The sequence below is a fragment of the Octopus sinensis genome, linkage group LG13 (genome assembly GCF_006345805.1).
Source record: "Octopus sinensis linkage group LG13, ASM634580v1, whole genome shotgun sequence".
NCBI lineage: Eukaryota > Metazoa > Mollusca > Cephalopoda > Octopoda > Octopodidae > Octopus > Octopus sinensis.
In genome coordinates, this window is record NC_043009.1 from 1,326,761 (window position 1) to 1,332,760 (window position 6,000).

Genomic DNA, 6,000 nt, shown 5'->3' on the forward strand with positions numbered 1-6,000 from the left:
GGACAGAATAAATAGCAATAGAGTAACCCTTCGAGAGACAGCTTCACGCCGTAAGAGGAAGAAGAAAAAAGTACGCTTCAACAGATAATGTAATCCCTGATACAAAAAAGCAAAAAAAAAAAAAAAAAACAACGAGATGGTTGCGATGGTCACGGGTGGAACATCTTCGATCACAACTGACCTGAAGCTAAACAAGAGCATATTGAACGTCTTCAATTCCCCGCCCAAACAAACGATTTTCAATAAATGTAAACAGTGTAAAATACTATATATATATATATATATATATATATCACACAGGCACTGAACAGCGATCGATATTACTTGCTGAACAACAATCGGGTTATAATATTATTCTATACATTCAATAAGAGACAGACATGTATGTATACACATACACACCAGTCTACATAGTCTTTGCTTGGCTGCTGATGGTGACGGTTGTTGGTTCTCTTTCTCACCTATTTTTATTATTACTTCCCACCACCCTTCATAGATAGCTAGGTGGTTGGTTAGTAGGAGAAGAAGAAACCCATTCTATTGGTTTATTTTCTATTATACACACACACACACAAGGTGTATGTGCATAAACTTTATTTCTAAAATAGTGTGTTTATGTGTGTGGAGTGTGAGCGTGTATAAACTTCATTATTTCTATAATGGTTATATATATATATATAATGGTGTGTTAGGTAAGAAAGACAAGCCTTCATCAACAAAACCAGAGTGCATCTTAAGTAGGGTGGGATGTGCGTGAGGGATTTCGGATTAATGAAATAAAAATAGCAATCAGTTTAACTGTTGAGTCAGCTTGGGTTGTGATGTAATGAGGAGCAGTCTTTCTTTTCGGTTTTTCTCTTTAAACGTAAACAAATTGTACTTGTCGAAACAAATATACCACACCATAGTACATAGATGTATCTGTAGCAACCACCTGCTTTCTTTCCTTTGTTTCCCGATTAAGAGACAATGTAGGCTACAGACATCTCCAAGTACACACACACACCTCGTTTCTGAAGTCAAACATTGCAACCACTTCTAATCTCTCTCAGCCCATCTATAAAGAAGCTTTCTCCTATTATTATTATAACAAACGAAATAACGTTCGATGAAGTTTCACTGGCCATTCACACACCGTGTCCCATTTTTCTTTTGTGTGTCTCTTGAGTGTAGCATAAAGGTCTCCTTGTATCTTAAATGCAACACACACACGTATGGCCCTATGAAAATGGCTTAGGTTTTCCTATCTTCTCGTAAACAGTGTATTTAAGGTGCGCGCACACACACACATACATATAGTGAAGCATGTTGATCACCCTAGCTTTCTATGGCTCGTGCCCTCCTTTTTTATTGAATGACATTGTTATATATATGTATGTATGTATATACACACATACACATATATATAATGAAGCATATTGAGTACCCTAGCTTTCTATAGCTCGTACCCTCCTTTTTTTTTTTTATTGAAGGACAGAGTGTATACAGCATACATTTATTTATCTGTGCATATAAATCATCTCAAGTTCAAAATAAACTGTGTACCTATTTCAAAAGGCACTCAAACCACACACACACACACACACACACACACTGGCGAATCAGCCAAGCCAAATAGAAACTTTTGAAACCTAAAAACCAATATCTCAATTCACAGAAACTCGTGCCTCTAAACACCAAACTCTAGGGTCATTAAAAGGAGAATCCATTTGTCTGGGCTAAACTCACTTCTACGACCACCCGTAATATGCTCATTTAAAAACCCGAATCTTATACGCCTGGGTTCTCTCATACATACACATATTCCAAATACTACATTTGTTTTAGTATTTCGGGTGTTATCTGAGTACCACACCCTATATTTTGTATTTTGTTATTTTCTTTGTACCTCTCTTCGCCCACCCACCTCGTGGTTCACATAAATAAAATAAAATTGTACCTGAGATGATAGCAAGTAACAAAACCGGATTTAGCAGTACCTCGCTATCTTTAGTCCAAATCTACCCCACCCGCACGCTCGGGTATACACACACGCAAACACATTATGCATGTCTGTATCCCTTTATAGATTTATATATAGGTAGGTATATCTATCAATCTATCTATCCCTTTGTAAATCTACCCATATAGACATACGTGTGTGTGTGTATACCTATCTATATATTTATCCAAACCACTTTCTTATTCTATGCAATTAATCTTGTTTCGCCTCAAGCTGGCTCTGATTGTGGAAATCTAATGTTATCATCATTATAAAGGCAACTCAACCGTGACTATCCCGTCTTTTGTTACCTTGAGGAGAAGGACACATCATCCAATGTGTCTTTACTTCCATCCTCCCCCGCCACTTTTTAAAAACCTTTTAATTCTTATTTTACGACATTAAGGTTGTGATTTAAGGGAAATTTAGTTGGCATTTCTGGCAATTAAAGGGACCGCGTAAAGGGTTCCCTTGCTGGCTCGCACAATAGATGTGAGATCGAAATGATTCTCTCTCTCTCTCTCTCTCTCTTACACACAAAACCAATAATTTAATCAGAATTAAGGATCATCTACGAAATATAAAAATAAATCGAACCAAAATGAAATCATTAGCATCTTTCTTGGAAACATTCGAACAATTTGGATGGCGACAAAAAGGGAAAGAAACATTAATTTAAGTCATACATTACAACAATAATACAAATAATAGACACATGCACACAGAAGGAAGCATATCTGTGTATATACACACATACATACATATATATATATACATACATATATATATATATATATATATATAGTAAGAAGTTGGCGTCAGAGATATTTCACTTTAAAGGAGGTGAAATATTTCATATAACTTATTGAAGAGACTATATATATATATATATATATATACACACACAGAGTAATTGTTTGTTTTAATTGCGTGTGTATAATTTGAAAATGTGCCGAGAGCCGTGTTAACAGATTATATTCACTTTTATTTTACATGATTAATAAATTAAATTTTTGTTGGCGATAAAATGTGATGAGTGTATATACAAGCAATTGTCTCTAAATCTATACATAATAGATGTAGAGTGGAAACCCCATAAACCGGCCTTCCCTATTTATACACACACACACATATATATATATATAAACCAGATATTTTTATACCTGTACGTATGTGTATCAATATCATTATTATCATTATTATTACTATTTAGAACAGTTCGATCGGTTCGATGCGATTTAAACTTTCTTACTGCAACCTAAACATTTGTCTTAAACATTTGTCTCCAGCAATATTTAAACCAAACATTATTAAATCGTTCTAAAAACCATTTCAGTTGAACAATAAATAGAAAAACAATCAACTTTTCTAATCAGTAACAAAAAATAAAGTATCTGGAAGTTATGATTAATTAATTAATATTAAAGACGTAGTTGGATTCGGATCTAGAAACGACCGTGGTTGGGGAAAGGTTGATGCAGATCTATATACCCATTATACACACACGCGTATGTATATATTTATATGATGTATACAGAGAGAGAGAGAGAGAGAGAGAGAGAGAGAGAGAGAGAGAGAGAATGTGTTTGGTTCTAAAAAGAAAAACTAATTAAAGACACAAGAAATAAATCTCCAATTAAATAAATACACAAATATACTGAAGAGAAAACGAGGTATGTGTGTACTTACTTATTTGTTAGGATCACAACGACTGAGGAATAGAAATCCTTTAAGGGTCCACACCAACCCATTCGGCTCACATCCACTTTTGTCTTGGCTGTTTTTCTGTATTTTTGGGGATTTGTGAAAGGGGGGGGGTGGACCTTTTTTTTTTTTCTTTTTGTTTGACGAATGTAAAAAAAATATTATTATTTAAACAGCTGAATTTTTTTTCTTTTCGTGTAATCTCTCCTCCTGGTTATATAATTTTTTACTTATTAATAATAAGTTTATTATTATTATTATTAAATTTCCACTGCGGCCTTTTTCCAGTCACTACAACGAGACAAGGTAATCACCGTCGGCGAAAGAGACAGAGAAAGACAGACAGCGACGAGCGGGAGGGAGGGAGGGAGGGAGAGCGGTGGTGGTGGTTGAGAAAGAGAGAGAAAGACAGATAGTGACGAGGGGGAGGCAGAGCGGCGGCGGTGGTTGAGAGAAAGACAGACAGTGACGAGGGAGAGCGGCGGTGGTGGTGGTGGTTAAACGAGAGAGAAAGAGAGAAAGACAGATAGTGACGAGGGGGAGGGAGAGCGGTGGTGGTGGTTAAACGAGAGAGAAAGAGAGATAAAAGGTAACAACAGACGTTAGCTGAGAAACAGCTGCAACGATTGGTCTATTTTGTTAGTTGGCAACCAATGAAACGGCTCTGTTTAAAACCGTGCCAACTGCTCATCTCGCACCCGCTACCTTTGGCGTTTAACATTGACTCAGAAATTCAGTCACAACAACCACCGACTCACTCGACTGTGTGTGTGTGTGTGTGTGTGTATATAGATGTGTGTGTGTGTGTGTGTATATAGATGTGTGTGTGTGTGTGTGTGTATATAGATGTGTGTGTATGGTCAGTATGGGATTCAGTACATAATATATATGCATTAGACGGTGGCCATGCTGGAGCACCACCTTGAATAAGTTTCAGTCCAATGAATCGACCTCAACACACTTTTTAAAGCTTCGTACTTAAACTATCAGTCTCTCTTGCCGAACCGCTAGGTTACGGAGATGTAAACACATCAACACCGGTTGCCAAGTGGTGGTAGGGGGACAAAGAGACATACACAAGCGCACGCGCACACACACACACACACATACACGACAGGCTTCTTTCTGTTTCCGTCTACCAAATCCACTCAAGGCTTTGGTTGGCCCATGGCTATAGTCGGAGACAAGGTACCACACTGGTACTGAACCCGGGTCCATATGGTTGGGAAGCAAACTTCTTACCACACACACAGCCAGGCATGCGCCTGTATAGAATTCTTTTTTGGGAATGTTGAATCTCAAAACAGATAAGCTATAAATATTAGCGTATAAATATTCTTTTCTACTCTAGGCACAAGGCCCGAAATTTTGAGGGAGGGAGTCAGTCGATTAGATTGACCAGTACACAACTGGTACTTCATTTATCGACCCCAAAAGGAGCTGAACATAGAGGGAACAAACAAGGTCAGACAAAGGGATTAAGTCGATTATATCGACCCCAGTGCGTAACTGGTACTTATTTAATCGACCTCGAAAGGATGAAAGGCAAAGTCGACCTTGGCGGAATTTGAACTCAGAATGTAGCGGCAGACGAAATACCTATTTCTTTATTACTCACAAGGGGTTAAACACAGAGAGGACAAACAAGGACAGACATAGGTATTAAGTCGATTACATCGACCCCAGTGCGTAACTGGTACTTAATTTATCGACCCCGAAAGGATGAAAGGCAAAGTCGACCTTGGCGGAATTTGAACTCAGAATGTAGCGGCAGACGAAATACCGCTAAGCATTTCGCCCAGCGTGCTAACGTTTCTGCCAGTTCGCCGCCTAATAGCATGTAAATAGTGGGTAAAAAGAAAATCCTTTGGATAGAGGAAGTCGAACGCTACCCCTAGGGCACGAATGTACAGCAGCCCTTTTCCCAAGGGTTTTTTTCAACCCAATATTTGCATTTATAGCATTTATTTGTTTCGAGATCCACTTTTCCCCAAAACAATTATTTCATTTTCTCCTTAGAGTTCATAAATTCTTAGGAGTTTGTCAGCTATAAATAAACATTCTTTTCTTACCTTCTTTTATTTGTCTCAGTCATTTGATAGTAGCCATGCTGGAGCACCGCCTTTAGTCAAACAAACTCCAGGACTCTAGTAATTATTCTATCAGTCCCTTTTGCCGAAACTCGAAGTTATGGGGATGTAAACACGCCAACATCGCTTGTCAAACGATGATGGGGGGACAAACAGACACACAAGCATATATATATATGATGGGCTTCTTTCAGTTTCTGTCTACCAAATCCACTCACAAGGCTT

At 37.8% G+C, this 6,000-nt stretch overlaps 1 protein-coding gene across 38 annotated transcripts in view; it reads right to left on the bottom strand.

Moving 5' to 3' along the window:
• LOC115218249 (neuroblast differentiation-associated protein AHNAK) overlaps positions 1-6,000 on the bottom strand; it is a 500,913-nt gene that overhangs the window by 163,070 nt on the left and 331,843 nt on the right. The window contains exon 1 of one of the 38 annotated variants that reach the window (XM_036508139.1): positions 3,671-4,054. The exons of the other annotated variants lie outside the window; for them this stretch is intronic. The gene's annotated coding sequence lies outside the window, so the exon portion shown is untranslated. Of the gene's footprint in view, positions 1-3,670; positions 4,055-6,000 lie in introns of those variants that run through there. 38 annotated transcript variants of the gene reach the window in all.